We start from the raw sequence: 15,388 nt of genomic DNA, 5'->3' as shown, positions 1-15,388 counted from the left end.
ATTCCATTCGCTATCTGATCTCTACGGAACAGATCAGACATTTAAAAATCAAAGTTCCAATTTCAGTCCTTTAACTCTGAAGTATTAGCTACGCATTTCTATCTTTGGCTTGATTGTGTTCACACGGTCCATCTTCCTTTGATGTACAACATACAGATCCGAATTTTCATGCTAGGCTGTCTCTGTAGATTCTACAAAATATGCTAGTGATATTTCCTGCTACTTCCTGAGTTCCCATTTTCATGCCCGATCTACATGATTTTAGCGATAAATCATATTTGGCCATAAAATTTGGTTAACATCATTTCAATCTTGTTTTTACATTCGTAGGTCATTGCACGCATCCATGTGAAGATCACACACTGTGAGTACACAATTCCGTCACAGTATTTCCATGCAGAGGATTATATATGTGTGATTTACTCCCCTGTCATGTACACAGTTATTATAATCCACACTCCACTGATGGGGCTACAGAGGGTCACAGATTTCTGACTGCCCCCTAACAAAGATGCAAAACAAAATAAATGGAAAAGCAGCCTACTCACATTTCTCTTCTTTGGTGTTGGAAGCACACTTTACCTTTGAGGATGACTGCTATTTTGTGTAGAGAAATAATTTAAATAGGGATTTTGTTTATGTAGGGTAAGACTCAAAGCCCAAGTCTAGGATACGAGGATGAGTTTGAAAGTGACTACAATGAAGAGGTATCTTCCTCAGGAGAGGCATTTACATACACCATGTAAGTAATTTTTATCGTCCTTCTATGGATGGAGATTGAGGGTCCTGGTAAGCAAGGAAGAGAGAAGAGGCAGGGAGGAAGAAGTCACAGGAACAGAACGGCATCCAGAGATGAATCCCTGGTGCACTTCCAAACTCAAACTCTGAGTGATGGACATAGAAACCAGTAAAGCTCCGGGTTGCCTTCCCCTGTTGATATTACCAGGGCTTGGGTTCTGCTCTTAAACCCCCTATGCTCTTGTGTTTTGGTAAATTAAGGGAAGGTCTGGTGTCTAATTCTGTGACAATTAAATCTCCTCAGGGCTAGACCAGGACGGAGGATCAGTAATAAGACATCAAACATGACTGAATCGTTAGACCGAGCAGAGCTGCCCAATCAAGCAGTGACCAGGGAGATATGGAACATACAATACACTCCGGAGATTCAGAAGACTCCCCAAGGGCACTGACTATCCTAAAACCATGCTGGACTGAGAGGTGGGGGGCATGACATTTATCTAGATTATAAGTAAGCTTGAGAAGTAGAATTATTGTATCTCATCATCTCATCTCCTTCCCAAGCTGTCTCCTATTTAACAAAGTCTCAATTATCTCCCTGCCCTCACGATGCTACTGTTTAATATGGGCACCATGTTAAGTAATGCCAGATCATGAAAAATTCATAAGGAACTCTAACTTTGAAATTGTACACATTGGAAGTCTAATACATGAAGTCAGAAATATTTACCAACCATCAAAAAGAATCCTACTGATCATCAAGTAAATCTAGAGATGTGGCAATCTTATATATATATGGCTAATCATAATATCCCCATCCTTTAACTCATTAATGACATTGCTATACAGGAGAAGGAAATTGTGTTTTTCTGATCAACAGATGAGGACTCTCCTTTATCCTAGAAAATGTTGTTGGTTCACAGAAAAATGCTAATAATTAAAGTCGGGCATTTTTGAAATACTTTAGTGACTATAATTTTTATAATAAATTTGACTTTCCTGTTATTGATAAAACAAGCATAATATGTTAAACAGCTCATTAGCCTAAATGCCAAGCAATTTAGCAAATATTTATTTTGTGCATTATATGTGCCAAGCATTAGTGTTAACATTGAAAAATCACCAGTATTTTGTCATATTTTATTCTAAGATTATCTCAAATTTCATGTGGATTTTTGTGATCTAAGAGAATTAATGAACGAATTTTGCCTAACAGTCATTATGAAGCCAATCCTAAAAATCTAATTTAAAGCACCCTTTTGAAGGAGCTGAAACTCATGGGAGTTTAACTGGCTGTTTCTAAAAAATAAACTGGTCTCGGGCAAGTATCCCTCTCACTTAGGTGGGATGGAAAATAGAGCAGGTTGTGATCACTTAAAACATCCTCTTGTACAAATGGCATGCCAGGTTAGAGAACGGAATGGAATCACTTCTCTGGGCCAACGAACCCACGGAACCGGACAGGTCACTTTGCTGAAGGTGTACAACCCACTAATTGTTCTGGAAGTTCATGACTGAGGGCAAGAAAGTCTTTGATGCATGGTATTCCTTTCTGCTTCAGGCATGTGAATGTGTGAACATGTTGGAAATAGACAGAAGAGGAAGAAAGAGATAGACAGAGACATAGAGAGACAGACATACATTTTTATTTACAGAACAGTCACCTTTATTCATTTGTAAAGTATTTCTGGACATCCAGAGACATTCAAATTGAAGTTTAACTCTAAAAAATGTGGTTTATTCATTAAGGTTGTATTGCTGTTCATCAGGCAAAAGGAGAAAAGCAAAGTAGAACTTTAAGCTAACATTCATTAATCAAATATTATACTTTAAAAATATAGTACAGGGTAACATAAGATATACAAGATAAGACTAAAACTGATGGTTATTCAAATGAAGATAAACATGAACTATGCAGTTGGTTAAGAAAATCAATAAAGCTATATAACCTATTCTAAAGAAAAATATATGTATATACATGATGATCAAAGGGTGGAAAGAACAATTCTAAAATTTCACATATATGGAAAATATGCCAGTCAACAAGTATGTGCCATTTTGGTAAAGAAATGAAATGAAAAAAATTACAAATTAAAGATAAGACATTGAAGAGTTTCCCAGACAACAAAAACTAAAGGAGTTTGTGATCATTAAACCAGTCCTGCAAGAAATATTAAAGGGGACTCAGGGGGAAGGAGAAACCAGAATTGACAGTATAAAGGCAGGAAACACAAAAGCAGTAACAATGAATATTTCTATAAATATCAGTCAAGAAACAAAAAGGATGTAAGATATAATAACATATACGTAAAACATGGAGAAAAGAATGGGTTGAAATTTGAATAACACCTACTTAATATAGACTGCTATTTGCAGAAGAGATTATATACAAACCTAATTGTACCCATATATCAAAAACCACTAATAAACATGTAAAGATTAAAAAAAAAAGAATTCCAAATATATCACTAAAGAAAATCAGCAAAACATAAAAGACAGGGAAAAAATCAGAGAAAATCTCCAGAAACAACCAGAAAATAAGTAATAAAATACAAAAAATACCTATCTATCAATAATTACTTTGAATGTAAATGGACTATGTGCCAATCAAAAGACACAGGGTGATGGAATGGATAAAAAAGCAAGACCCATCTATACGCTGCCTACAAGAGACTCATTTTAGACCTAAAAACACTTGCAGATTGAAAGTGAGGGGATGGAAAAACATTTGTCTTGCAAATGGATGTCAAAAGAAAGCTGGTGTAGCAATACTTATATCAGAAAAAAAAGACTTTAAAAGAAAGACTGTAACAAGAGACAAAGAAAGCCACCATATCATAATAAAAAGGACAATCTAACAAGAAGATATAACAATTAGAAATATTTGTGCACCCAACATGGGAGCACTCAAATCTATAAAACAATTACTAACAAATGTAAAGAAACTCATTGATAATAATCCAGTAATACTAAGTAGGACTTTTAACACCCCATTCACAGCAATGGACAGATCATCTAAGCAGAAGATCAACAAGGACACAAGGGCTTTGAATGACACACTGGGCAGGAAGGACTTAAGAGATATATTCAGAAAGTTCCATCCTAAAACAAGAGAATACACATTCATTTCAAATACACATGGAACATTCTCCAGAATAGATCACATACTAGGTCACAAATCAGGCCTCAACAAATACCGAAAGACTGAAGTCCTATCATGCACCTTTTCTGACCACCATGCTATGAAACTAGAAGTCAATCACAAGAAAAATATCTGGAAAGACCACAGATGCTTGGAGATTAAACAACATGCTACTAAACAATGAATGAGTCAACCAGGAAATCAGAGAATTTAAAAACTACATGGAAACAGATGAAAATGAAAACACAATGGTCCAAAATCTTTGGGATGAAGCAAAGCTGTCCTAAGAGGGAAGTATATAGCAATACAGGCCCACCTCAAGAAGCAAGACAAATCTCAAATAAACCACCTAACCTCACAACTAAAGGAGCTGGAAAAAGAACAACAAAGCCCAAAGCCAGCAGAAGGAAGGAAATAATAAAGATTACACTAGAAATAAATGATATAGAAACTAAAAACAAAACAAAACAAACAAAAACCAATAGAGCAGATCAACAAAGCCAGAAGCTAGTTCTTTGAAAAAAAATCATAAAATTTATAAAGCTCTAGCAAATTTATCAAGAGAAAAAGAGAAAGGGCTCAAATAAATAAAATCACAAATGAGTGGAAAAATAACAACCAACACCACAAATACAAATTATAAGAGAATATTATAAAAAATATGATGCCGACAAATTGGACAACCTGGAAGAAATGGGTAAATTCCTAGAAACATATAAACCACCAAAACTGAAATGGGAAGAAATGAAAAACTTGAACAGACTAATTACCAGCAAAGAAATTGAATTGCTAACCAAAGAACTCCCAACAAACAAAATCCAGGGCCAGATGGCTTCACAGGTGAATTCTACCAAACATTTAAAGAAGAGTTAATATGTATTCTTCTCAAACTATTCAAAGAAACAGAAAAGGAGGAAAACTTCCAAGTTGATTCTAAGAGGCCAGTATCACCCTGATACCAAACCAGATAAAGACTCCAGTAAAAGAGAATTACAGGCCAAAATCCCTGAGGAACATGGGCACAAAAATTCTCAGTGAAATACTAGCAAATCAAATCCTACCATACAGTAAAAAAAAAAAAAAAAATCATTTCTCACGATCAAGTGGCATTTATTCCTGGGGTGCAGGGGTGGTTCAGTATTCACAAATCAATCGATGTGATACATCACACTAATAAAATAAGAACCAAATGATCCTTTCAATAGAAGCAGAAAAAGCATTTGACAAAGTACAACATCTATTCATGATAAGAACCCTGAACAAAGTACGTTTAGAGGGACCATACCTGCACATAATAAAGGCTGACTGTGAAAAACTCATAGCCAACATCATTCTATTCCTTTTTTAAGATTTTATTTATTTATTTGTCAGAGAGAGAGAGCACAAGCAGGGGGAGCTGCAGGCAGAGGGAGAAGCAGGCTCTCCACTAAGCAGGGAGCCTGACGTGGGACTCGATCCCAGGACCCTGGGGGATCGTGAGCTGAGATGAAGGCAGATGCTTAACTGACTGAGCCATCCAGGTGTCCCCAACATCATCCTTAATGCAGAAAAACTGAGAGCCTTTCCTCTAAGGTCAGGAACACAACAGGGATGCCCACTCTCACCACTGCTATTCAACATAGTCCTAGAAGTCATAGCCAAAGCAATCACACAACAAAAGGAAATAAAAGGCATCCAAATCGGTGAGAAAGAAGTCAAACTTTCCCTATTTGCAGGTGTCATGATACTCTACGTAGAAAATCTGAAAGACTCCACCAAAAAAATGGCTAGAACTGGTATAGCAATTTAGCAAAGTCGCAGGGTATAAAATCAACCTACAGAAATCTGTTGCATTTCTATAAACCAATAATGGAGCAGCAGAAAGAACCCCACAAACGAAATACTTTTCCATACATCTAACAAAAACTTCTATTACAAGATCTACATGAGGAAAACTACAAAACTCTGAGGATATAAAATTAGAATATAATACATGGAGAGATATTCCATGTTCATGGATAGGCAGACTCAGTATTGTCAAGATGGCTATTCTTTCCAACTTGATCTGTTGAGATTCAATGCAATCCTAATCAAAATCCCAGCAAGTTCTTTTGTGCACATTATAAACTGACTTTAAAGTTTACACAACTAAAAAATAAAATTTATACACCCCGCCCAGACATGTTACATTTCTAAATGTTTCCTTCCTCCTTTCTTTTCTTTTTTGTTCCAAAAACAAATCACATATTGGGCTTTTTTTTTTTTCAATAGGAAAACATCTTTCCCAAATAGATCCATGGATTTCTCTCATACTTAATTGTAGACTTTGCTGTTGAAAGTTCATGTCCTCATAGAGACCCCTGTTGATCTTATAATAAAATTTAAGCAACCATAAATCTCTACACCAGGGGTTGACAAACTATTTCTAAAATGGTCAGATAGTAGGTACTTTAGGCATGGTGGGTCAGACAGTCTCTGCCACTATTTAAGAAAAAATTGTAGGGGCGCCTGGGTGGCACAGCGGTTAAGCGTCTGCCTTCGGCTCAGGGCGTGATCCTGGCGTTGTGGGATCGAGCCCCACATCAGGCTCCTCCGCTATGAGCCTGCTTCTTCCTCTCCCACTCCCCTGCTTGTGTTCCCTCTCTCGCTGGCTGTCTCTATCTCTGTCGAATAAATAAATAAAAAATCTTAAAAAAAAAAAAAAAGAAAAAATTGTATAGCACCTCACTGAGGTTTAATTTACACACCATATTTTCATCCATTGTAAGGTACAATTCAATGATTGTTAGTAAATCTATACAGTCGTGCAATTTTCACTGCAAACCTATTTTTTTTTAAAGATTTTATTTATTTATTTGACAGAGATAGATGTGCTTATTGGTTTGTTGCCTGTCCCCCAACATGACCTTCAGTTCCATGTGCAGAGAGCATTGCTTTGTTTGCTGCTCTCTTCCCCGTGACTTGCAATGGATAGCCTGTGCATCAAATAAATATTTGTCCAATGCATGCTTGAATGTGTAACTGAATACATGAGATCCCAGAGCACAATTAATAGCAAGGAATCAGGTCGACACTATTAGAATTGGATTCAACATTCATTTTTTTAAAAGATTTTATTCCTTTACTTGACAGAGAGGGAGAAGCAGACTCCCCGCTGAGCAGGGAGCCCGATGCGGGGCTGGATCCCAGGACCCTGAGATCATGACCTGAGCTGAAGGTGGATGCTTAACTGACTAAGCCACCCAGGCACCCCTGGGCTCGACATTCACGAAACCAGTACTCTGAAGATAAAGCATCAACAGCAACAAAATATATTCTTTTCTCAAGCTGTAATTTCCAAAGGATTTAGATTCGTTCCATAAAATCCAACTCGTTTCCTTTTCTGATGTAAAGATCACAACTGCTAATTTTCCAAAATTACTCTAGGGCTGGCTTTCTTTCTTTCATTTATTTATTTGAGGGAGGGGTAGAGGGAGAGGGAGAGGGAGAGAATCTTAAGCAGGCTCCCTGCTCCAGGACTTGATCCCACAACCCTAAGCTCAGGAGCTGAGCCAAAATCAAGAGTTGGCCGCTACAGTGACTGCACGACCCAGGTGCCCCTAGGGCACTCTTATAAATCATTCATATTTTCAGAATATCGTAAGAAAAAAAATAGAGAAGACATTGACTTTTGCTAGGAATAAGGAACTCCAGTGCCAGTCGATTTACATGACATTTTCTAGGAAGTTAGAGGAGATTTCACCATTCCCCTACTCTCTAATACAGTTAATATGGGGACATTAAACTCCTACTTACTCCCAAGACAAAATTACTTTTCAAGAATATATTCCAACTACTAGACGCAGAAATTCTCTTTCAGAAATATACCCGTGACAAAGCAGCAATGTTCTTGCCATTCCGAGTAGTTTTTGAAAACTCAGCTCAGACCCTAAAATGACTGACTCGTGGCTAAAATAAATGCAATAAAACCGAATTGAATTAATCTCAAAATTACACCCTGAAGGGAAAATAAGGCCACATTAGAATAAGGACATGTTGCAAAGTAGACAACTCCTAGTAAAGAGGTGTAATTTATAATCTGTATCAAATTGTTCCTATGGCATTTTTAAAGTTCAAGGTTACAAGTGAGATTCTACGAAAGCAGGCCTAATGCTCCATTACTTTCTCATCCCTGCTACCATACTGATAATTCGCGGCGATATTCAGGATAAAGGTCTTCCTTTTGAAGTATAAATAGGTTGGCCCTATAAGTATCATTCATACTGGGACATACTTGTGGGTGGAAGGGAATAGTTACAATTATTGGGGACAAGCACCATATTCCAAGGATTTCCTAAGTAAAAGTAAGTTGTTCTCAATTTAGGAAACTGTGAATATAAAAATAACCTTACATAAAATAATGCCACCGGCTTAATGGTGAGAAATTAAAAAAAAAAACACCTCTTAAAGGGTTGTGTACTTACTACTCATTTAGTGACACAATTTGTTCACAAACAATGAGTAAAAAAAAATAAACAAACAAAAATCACTGATCATCATCTGTGTGCCAGGATTGCTGAGGAGCTGTGGCCATTCTTTCAACCCATGTTTATAATATGCCATTCAGGTCACTAGCCCCAGGCTCTCTGAAAGGGCAAAGGTCAAGCACAGCCACATTTAGGGAGAAAGAAATGAATCTAAGGTGTTCCCTAGTCCTTTGTGTGGGAATGCTGGTGCCTGCTGGGACCCAACACACCTTGAAAAATATAGTTGGAAGGGTGTTAAAGAACTTGGATAATTCACACCATCCATCCTCTAACTTTGGATTCACATTGGGCAAAATGATGTCAAGCTACTTAGGTGATATCCAAATGTCTATGTCCCAGATACTTGTGAACAAAGCTCCAGATCTCAGTATGGAGTTGTAGGTTGGAAATACCCACTTGCAATGACTGGGGTGGAGAGGTTAGACAATGTGTGCATATGCACTAATGCATACGTCTATACTGCACACGTCTATACACGTATTTAAGTGACCTCATTATGCATCTGTATATACAATATGTAATTGCTTCATATGGACTTACGCACACATGTTATCGATATATGCACACATATATTATCATATATCCGTATATAGCAATTCTATCCTCTACATATGCATAATAACATAATTTTATATATGCATATCTTAAGAATGATTATAAAAATCTACACCTCTGTATCATCTATCATTGGCGATCTACCTCTACCATCTATTTGTCATTTATCATCTATCTCCTATGCCTATCTAATATGTATCTATATCACATGTCTGTTCTATCTACCATCTTTCATACCTATCTATGAATAATCTATAATATCTATCATCTGTCCTATCTATCTATCTATCTATCATCTATCTATCCATCTACCTACCATCTGTCATATCTATCATCTGTCGTATCTACCTACCATTTGTCATATCTATCTATGCATCTATCTACCACCTGTCATATCTATCATCTGTCATAACTATGCATCTACCTACCATTTGTCATATCTATCTATTCATCTACCTACCATCTGTCATATCTATCAATCTATCTACCATCTGTCATATCTACCATCTATCATATCTATCATCTGTCATATCTATCATCTGTCGTATCTATGCATCTACCTACCATCTGTCATATCTATCTATTCATCTATCTACCATCTGTCATATCTATCATCTGTCATATCTATCATCTGTCATATCTATGCATCTACCTACCATCTGTCATATCTATCTATGCATCTATCTACCACCTGTCATATCTACCATCTATCATATCTATCATCTGTCATATCTATCATCTGTCGTATCTATTCATCTACCTACCATCTGTCATATCTATCAATCTATCTACCATCTGTCATATCTACCATCTATCATATCTATCATCTGTCATATCTATCATCTGTCGTATCTATGCATCTACCTACCATCTGTCATATCTATCTATTCATCTATCTATTCATCTATCTACCACCTGTCATATCTACCTCCCATCTGTCATATCTATCAATCTACTTAACCTTTTGTCATATCTATCCATCTATCTACCATCTCTGCCATATCTATCTACCATCTGTCATATCTATCTATCATCAATCTATCTATCTATCATCTATCCATTTATCATCTGTCATATCTATCAACCCTCTATACTGATATCTATCTATAATTATGTAATTCTAACCAGCAGCATAAAGAAGACCAACTGCAAAAGTAGGACAGAGGTCCAGTTATGGGGTCCTTGAAAGCCCCTTAAATTATTTGGCTCAGAAGGGACACCCCTAATAGAAGCAGAAAACATATTGTCTAAGTAAGAGAGACTCCAGAAGTAGTGTTGTCAGAGACTCCACGGATAGCGTCTGCTACAATAACACGCAGAGAATAGACTCTCCACAAACGTTTGTTTCCATTGAGGTAGTGAGTGCTGAAGAGCGCTCAGATGGAAAAATAATTGCGACAATCTTTATCTGAACAATAACTGTTGCTCTCTCAGACTGAGATAATCCACCCCCTGCCATCTGCTCCTCTCAAACAGCGGGATTCATCGGTTCCCGAAAAGCCAAGGATGGACGTTTTTTAAAAAAATAAACAAGTCTTCAGTTTGAAAAATATAAAAATTACAAACAGCACTGTTGATAAATTCTAACCTGATGGGGCTTCCTTGGACCTTGCTGAATTTCCTTTTTTGTCAGGTCGTTTTCTTGATAGGGTAGCGTCATTCACCCTCTGGAGGTAACTGGAATCGTGCTCATCTTTCTAAGCAAGGAAGTGTACTGTCAGAATGCAGGTGGTGTCCAAACCCACAGGGCTGTTAGCTCTCCTGGCTACTGAGAGTTTGGAAGGTGTGTGTGGGTAGTGACCACAATATGATCTTGTTACTAGATCACCTAGATGTGGTAAGAGGCATCCGTCAAGGGAGGCTGATCAAGCAGAAGATAGTTTTATCGTGCAATGGTCAAGTCATGCTATGGGGAAGAGCTAAGAACTATCTAAGACAATATCACCAAACACCTGAGCTAGGTCTGGACATGCTCCTAACACGGACATGGCATTTGTACACAAACAGAGAAAGAAAATACCCCCTCTCTTTACCACCGCACACTTTCCAATTACAGAGCCTACCTGATAAGCTCCTCCTAGCAAGAAGCGGATTTCACATTACCATGACCACCACATTCTACTTTATATCACTAATGCTATCATCATTGTCATTGTTATCACGAGCATCGTTATTCCTTCACAAAGTCTATCACAAAGTGTGCTAGGACAAAGCATTCCCTCCGTTGAAAGGACAGTTCGTCTGTGGTAAGCAGAATAATGACCGCCCCTCCCCAAAATATCGACTTAGTTCAACATCTCACCGTAGACATAAAGTAACAACAAACTCCAGGTTTTGCTTGTCGATTTGCAACACACCCAAGACAACAGACTGATATGTACAATAACCATTCACAAGTCTGTATTTTATTCTATAGCAAACACTGGTGGCTCCTTAGAAAATTAGGCAAAATATACGAATAGGCTGGGTCTCCCCGCCCCGCCCCGGAGAAGAATGATGAATCAGTAAATGACAAGATCCTCAAAGTCACTGCTAAATTAGAAAATTGCAAATTAAAATAAAAGTGAATTTGATTGCCTAAGTGTCAGTTTGTCAAGAATTAACGTGTCATAACACTTGATAATGGCAAGCCCTGTGGGGAGTTGACAATCCTCACTCACTTCTGATGGGAGTGTGCGTTTTAATAACTGAAAAAGAAGTCTTAATCCATACGGTTGAAAATGAGCACAACCCCATAATCTTGTGTCTCTTTCCCATATATTCCTTGAGATTCCAGTGTATACACTCAAAGAGACATGAGACAGGTTATCTGCTGTAGTACTGCATGAAATAAAAAATGAAATGCATGAAAAAAATCCACAGACATTTGAAATGCATGAAAAAAAAAAACCCACAAACACTTGCAGAAAACCCAGAAAAGAACCAAAATGCCCATCAATAGAAGGTTATGTTGTATGATCTATTCCTATAATACAACACTGAATGCATCTTTAAAATGTATAAATTTTATCTACTACATAAAGCCACATGAATATTTCTCAAAAATAAATAACTATCTGGGAGAACTCTATGCATAACTGGATATATTATTTATAGATTTTATTTTTATTTTTTTCTTAAGATTGTATTTTTAAGTAATTTCTAAATCCAATGTGCGGCTTGACCTCACAATCCCGAGATCAGAGTTGCACGCTCTGCCAGCTGGCCAGGCTCCCCTTATAGATGTTAAATCACGTAATTTACTAAAATTATTATGTATATGTTCACATTTAGGAGAATTTTAAAAAATACCGAGTTGGGGTGCCTAGCTGGCAACTCTTGATCTCAGGGTGGTGAGTTCAAGCCCCACGATGGGTCCATGGAGAGAATTTAACGAAATAAAACAAAACAAACCTCAAAAACGAAACAAGTTTTTTTTTTTTTTTTTTTTTTTTTTTTACTGCTGGGTTATTCAAACTTAAGATAAGGATTCCTTCTGTGAGGCAAGAGATAGACAAAGCTCTTGGAAAGATTCAAATAGTTTTAAAAAATCTACCAAAAGGGACACCCAGGTGGCTCAGTTGGTTAAGCGTCTGCCTTGGGTTCAGGTCATGATTCCAGGGTCCTGGGACTGAGTCCCATATCGGGCTCCCTGCTCAGCGGGGGTCTGCCTCTCCCTCTCACTCTCCCTCTGTGCTTTCCCCTCTCGCGCTCTCTCAAATAAATAAATAAAATCTTTTTAAAAAAGAATGTAAATTAAATACACAATAAAATACAATTATTTCCTGGATGTACTATTTTTTTAAACATTCCAGAGCAAGCCGGCGATAGACATGGTGGGAAGGTCACTGAAACACATTATGTGAGGTCTCCCCTCCAGTGGAGTCCAAGGTCTTGCAGGCAAGGGGTCCCATGTATGCACTTTTATCACCACCACCGAATGCACTGGCCTTTGCTTATCTACTCCCTGCCTTCCTCTAAGGCCAGGCTGCCGATGGAGGAGAAGGGTAAACAGTGGATGCTGGCTGAGAGCTTTTATTGGCAGGTGAACCTTTGGGCAAATGAATCTGGGGTGCCATGTTGTACCTTCTCTCTGTTGCCTGTCCATCATCTCAACCACGTGTACCAGCGCTGACTCACCTCCAGACGTTGATTCAACGTAGATTAAAAATCCCCCCGAGACCTTAAATTTAAGCCACTGGCTTCAAGAGAGCTTTCCACCAGAGCTGTGCATTGCATGACTACATTACACGACTGGTAGGTTTGGTTTCCACTCCAATGTGCTGGCTACAGAGTGAATGGGAGGATTTCCACCCCAAGTGGGTAGTGGGGTCTAGGTCCAATGCTGTTCTACAGTCTCACAATCTTACCTCTATGTGTAACAACCGGAAGATGGTAGAACTCAATAACTATTTGATGAGAGAGCCAACGGAAGCCAAGTTTAGATGGAAGCCTATGCATGGATAATGACCACGCATGGATAATGCCCTGCGTCCTCATGGGACGCCATTCTATCCAGCTGTTCTGAGTGGCTTAAGGTCTAGAGGCCGTGGGTAGAAACTCTTACAACTTGGCAGAAAGAACAAACAGCTAGCAAGACCACAGATAAAGGGAATTCCTTCTACGGTATTCTGGACTCCTACGTAGGTGTCTGTCCAGCCCACAGGAAAACGAGCGTAAAATGATCATGTCCTAGAACCACAGCTGACAGGGGAAGGATGGTTGTCTTGAGTGTGGTTCAAGGAAGAACTCTACCAGGAAACCTAGAATTTGCTTTTTTTTTTTTCCTTTTGCGTGACAGAAAGTTTCAAACACACCCATGCAACGTACTTCAAGGAAAAATGCAACACACGGTCGTCTCTCTACAGAAATGAAGGTGAGGAAGAGCTCAAGACGGAATTCAGGCAGACATTGAAGAGTACTTCCTGACCTTGACACATCACCTGTGAACAAGGGCATAATCAACCCAGCATCAAAACAAAGCAACAGTAGCCACCCCAGCGATGGGGCACGCGGATGGGTGTGCAAAACCCAAGAGGCAGAACAGAAAGCACAGGGCATTTTTTACGTGGTCAGAGACAGCCCCGCACAAAGGAGTGCCCAGTTCACAGTGAGGGGAACTGAGGCGTAACCTCCGAGGCGTGCATATTGTCAGCAAGTATATGGACCCAGGAGCGTATCGGGGTTTATGCTTTCTCGCCAGTCAAATCATGGCCATCGTTGTCCAGGTTTGGACGGAAGGCTGGGTTTCGGCACCTGTTACGTGCCGACACCCGACCTGGGAGACGCAAAGGGATGCACGCCATCGTGACTCTACAGTGGAGAATGGGGGTCTCAACATATTCCCGACACAGGAGACTTTTGGGCTCTGGAAAAGCAAGGCCAGATGGCTGGGGAGGGTATAGGTCTTTGTGTGCACATCATGAGTCTACCCCGTACTCGACCTGTGGCTACGGCGTGCTGACGTACACTCTGTGAGGCTCAGGCCATAAGGAGGAACAGTGCCCGACTTGGACAACGGCCATGATAATTCGGGGACAAAACGCATGCCGAGAGTCTCATGACACCAAAGCAGAGCTGTGTCCCCCTCCTTACGTACAGACATCCTGTACTATGACCCGTACACACCTTCGTTCTCTCCCCTTGCACTTTTAAAGGATCTTCAGTTGACAGCGGAATAATTCAAGTATAAATACGAATATAGAAACTCTACATATGTCCTTACTTTAGGACCAATCAGCATCACCACCCCGTGAACAACTTTCAGAGAGAACGGCCGCTGATAGTTTTTTAATGCTACAAAACATGAAGACCGTTGATACGACAATTCCATACCGACTTTGTCACCCTTCTCAATCGCACAACACTGCACCCCTGCTCCAAGGTCAACCAAAAACACCCAGACATTGGGATTCTTCCCATGCATGTGCCAGATTTTTATAATACGCCTGTATAGCTGCAAAGGATCTATACGTTGTATACTCCACGTAAATTATATACCATGCAGCCGTTTTGGCGACTTTTTACTGGATACATGTTACATTTATCAAGGTTCGTATAAAAGACCGTAGCTCAGTGTCTTAACCGCTAATTGTATCCTGCTCTCGGGGAGCACCTCGGTTGCTTTCGCTCTTTGTTAGATCGACACACTCATCGTGAAGGAATGCCGTTGTGTTTTTCTTGCATTTGGTGCCGACGAGCGAGACTGTCTGTACGCTACATACATACAACTAGAAGTGTGGCGTATTATGGTAAGGGATCCAGTTTCAACAGCGTATTACGGTAGAAGGGATCCAGTTTCGACAGCGTATTAGGGTAGAAGGGATCCAGTTTTGATTGCAGGAGGTGCTGTGTGTTCTGGATAAGTTACACGCCCACAGCAGCAGAAAAGGACTGCAAAGGAGGCTAAGAACTTTTTTGGGACATCGCTATGGGGTTATTGTGGTGCCACTCTTATTGGTAACCCCGG

At 39.2% G+C, this 15,388-nt stretch overlaps 1 long non-coding RNA gene across 1 annotated transcript in view; it reads right to left on the bottom strand.

Moving 5' to 3' along the window:
- Positions 1-15,388, bottom strand: part of LOC123802725 (uncharacterized) — a 697,769-nt gene that overhangs the window by 164,115 nt on the left and 518,266 nt on the right. The gene's annotated exons all lie outside the window — the stretch shown is intronic.

Source organism: Ursus americanus, chromosome X (genome assembly GCF_024610735.1).
Source record: "Ursus americanus isolate L20-20 chromosome X, mUrsAme1.1.p, whole genome shotgun sequence".
In the NCBI taxonomy this organism is placed as follows: domain Eukaryota; kingdom Metazoa; phylum Chordata; class Mammalia; order Carnivora; family Ursidae; genus Ursus; species Ursus americanus.
The sequence above is the reverse complement of the archived record's forward strand: the minus strand, read 5'-3'. Positions and strand labels throughout refer to the sequence as shown.